The following is a 3596-nucleotide window of genomic DNA, read 5'->3' as shown; positions in this document are numbered from 1 at the left end:
GTAAGTTGCCTGCTGATACATGTACAATAAAGGGTAGGTCATAAGTAGAAGCAGCACTATGACACCAAAGACAGACAATGCATAAAGTTGTACAGAGCCAAGAGAGACAGTTTTTTCCATGAGTTCAACTGCATCATGCTCCACCTTTGTACCGCTGTAGAGAGGCCTCTCAGCCATGTGCCTGTTTCCCCCACAGAGGCTGCCCACAGCACAGCAAGCAGCTCTCGTGATGTTTCYTGTAACATTCAGCCTTCATCACAGTACCTCTCTGTACCTTTCTTTCCTGCAAATACACATCCCATTAGGTACATAAACATGCACACAKGTATACCTTGCAGCCACTCAGGATAGAGTTAACTCTTTTGCCAGTAAAAGTCTTTGTAAGTCAAGGATGAAAGGTGTTCTGGATCTTCCACACATCAGGAGGAAGATCAACATCATACATATTTGTATAGGCAAAAGCTCCTTAGTGAATAGATAAGATGGCAGCAATCACTTCTCCAGCTTCTAAGGGCCCTTAGGAACCTTCACAAGCCATCCAACCATAGGGAGCAGGGCCTGCAGCATCACAGAGAAATATCTGCAGTCTGATGGTGAATTCGAAGCTGTAAGAATATAGGACCACTCACAGTGGGTCATAGTGAAGATCCACCTAGCCCAGTATCTGATCCCTGACAGCAACCTGCAGCAAATGTTTAGGGAAAGGTCGGAACACGGCRTGTGGAGTGTGACCTTCCCCCATACGTTTTCTGGCAATCCACAGTTTAGATCATCCAGAGCTTCCAGAAAGGGTTGATTCAGATCCAAATGACATTTGGCTTCTAGGAATTTGTTGAAGMTCTCTTTCAATTCATTAATATTTCCAGCCTCTACTACACCCTGTGCCAATGAGTTCCACAGCTTAAATATGTTTTTGATGGAAAAATAATACTCCTTTTTGTATATTTTAAATATGCTGATGACAATTACACTGGGCGCTCTATAAAGCCTGTAGTGTAAAAGTCAGAAAACACCCATTTGGTAGTCCCCTTTTACCTACTACCCCAGGCTTTAGCCATAACTGCATCCTCCCACTGGCATCTCTTCTCCGTACTACTGAGTATTTAACCTTGCCGCAGAGGGATGCAGCTCCAGTTTTTCTGTCACTCCTACTACCCACCTGTGTATTTTTTGTAATCCTATACCTCTATCTCTCTACCTATGTTCTATATCCTATACCAAAACCATGGCCAGAACTGCATATGTGTATAAAACGCAATTTAGAAGGTCCATAACARTATTTTCTGCATCGCTCTTCGTTCTCTTTCTACCCCATTGCAGACTCAGAAATTCAGCCATGTCTAGCCACTAATAACTTCCTGTTAGCCACTTTCAGGCTTAGTACTGGGCAAAGGCACTTCTTGATGGCATTGCATGTCCCTCTACTGCGCATCATCGTCTATCAAGTGGGTTGGCAAACAAGGGATGGCAAGTTTGCAAAGATCAAAGTCTACATGCAGGAGTTCTTATGTTGGTAGGCCACCGCAGCAAGCCTTACCCACAGCCCTAGGAAAGTGGCTTTTGACATAACGGAGATGTTCTGCTGCTGTGCAGCCCATCTGAACCTTGGCACTATCCCCAGTGCCTGCTAGCTGAGGGCTCTGTTGCTTGACCCTTCCCAGAGGTAGGGCAACCTGACCGCTTCCTTTCTCGTTGTCTTCAAATTCAGTTGCTCACCAGCTCCCTATTTATATGCCTGACTGTACTATGGAGTACATCAAGGCTTTCTCCAAGCAACCAGGCAGAATTTTAAAAAGGCACCAGTTTGCAGAAGCAGTGGAGTTGCAAGAAGAACTCTCGTAGGCCCCGGATGTCCTGTACTTTCTAGGGTGCACCATAGAACATGTGGACATTTCCAGAAAATGTCCAGGAAGGTGCTGGAGCAACTTGTCACAGGACAACTGACCAGAAATCAGAGCATTTATTGTCAACCCGCACGAATGTGGAACATACTGAAATGAAAGCTAGGGGCATTGATTGCAGAACAGAGTGTACTCTACGTGCTTTACTCATGCAACCGTGTGGAGCTCCAGCGCAAATATACAGCTGCACATGTGCATATGGCCCTGAGGGTGATCTCATATTTGAAACCAAAGGGCTGTGGATTCACCCCTTGCATTCATTTTGTGCCAAACTTCATGCTTTGCACTCTGACACGTAAGGCCGGTCTCAGGTTTTCTAGGTGAAAGAGGTAGCCATAAGATACCCAGAGATCACAGTGCAGAAGGCATCTGTACAGTACACAAATTCAGAAAAATGCTTGTGAAATAAAACCCTATGACCGTGTTTACTTAGGCAACATCCCTGTGAGAGTATTCATTGATCTGTTTTCCACAGGGGCCGTCCCAGATTGCATGTAGCCAGCCCTGTTCCGGAAAAATTGCCACACACTGAGAGGCTTGAACTTGCTTCCTCTTTACAAATCTGACAAACTGTCAGTGTTTTTTGACAACAAAATCTCACCTTGTTTGACTTGGTCTAGTTTTGAACCAGTTCACTCCCAGGGCAAGTCAGTAATGCTGAAGAGTGAGATGATGAGACAGCACCTGAGAACAATTAGAATTTGCTTTTGGAAATGTTTTCTGGTCAATACCAGGTCAAATGTCCATTAATAATTGCACCTGGCATAAATGGCCTGTTTTAATATGGCCTGTTAATGCATATTTTCAAAAATTTATGCAGTCCTTGAGATACAGGAGTTTGGAAAACCTGGCTCAAATTACTAATTATTACATCTTGCAAGATATCAATTACGATCAGCATTGCTTACATGGTTTTCCCTAACAAATATGACAAGGAATTTGTTCCACACTGTAGGATGCTTCCAGCCTGCATTTCTCCAATTTTGGTGGATCTTRGAAGTGTTTTCCTTTGATGACTTCAGTCATCTAAGTGCCTGCAAAAAGTACCAAAGCCAAGAGATGGTAATTAATGTGAATGGCAGACACCTTAACATTGCCCTAAATATGACTCAGAGCATTGGCCTTTCTTAACAACAATAATTCTTGTGTTCTTAATAACACATCAGTTTTAAAAATAGCTAGTGCAGCTGTGGACATGGCAGTTTTAAGACATAGAGGTCACTGTTTCCAGACATGATTGGCAGGTGAGAAAGAAGAGTTATGAGTTCTCGTTAGCTAGTCTAATCAGTTCAACCTAACATAATTAGCTAGTCATAATCAGTTCAACCTAACATAATGTACCAAGAGACACTGCTGGGGCTTTTTAAAAAAATATGTACCAACTTTCCTATCTAATCATTTCCTTCCAGCAGCTGGAGGTAAAAGAATATCCTATTCAATAGTCATTCCTGCTGGTAAGGTTATGGATATTGAGCTATGTGCATCCAACTAGTCCAATTCTAACTACATTGGGAACACAGGCACACTGGAGAAGAAACCAGTAGAGGTGGACACATCGTGTGGTTTGTCATGCGAGTACTTAACTTACCTCTCCTTTCAGCCCTACTTTTTCTTTCTTCTTTCTTTTTTTCTTTCTTTTTGTTAGACTCTTCTCTCCACTTTGCCAAGTTTGAATATGTGATATAAAATTGATGT

This window comes from Rhea americana, unplaced genomic scaffold (genome assembly GCF_003343005.1).
Source record: "Rhea americana isolate MKP2758 unplaced genomic scaffold, rheAme1 scaffold_7, whole genome shotgun sequence".
NCBI lineage: Eukaryota > Metazoa > Chordata > Aves > Rheiformes > Rheidae > Rhea > Rhea americana.
This window is presented reverse-complemented; position numbering follows the sequence as displayed.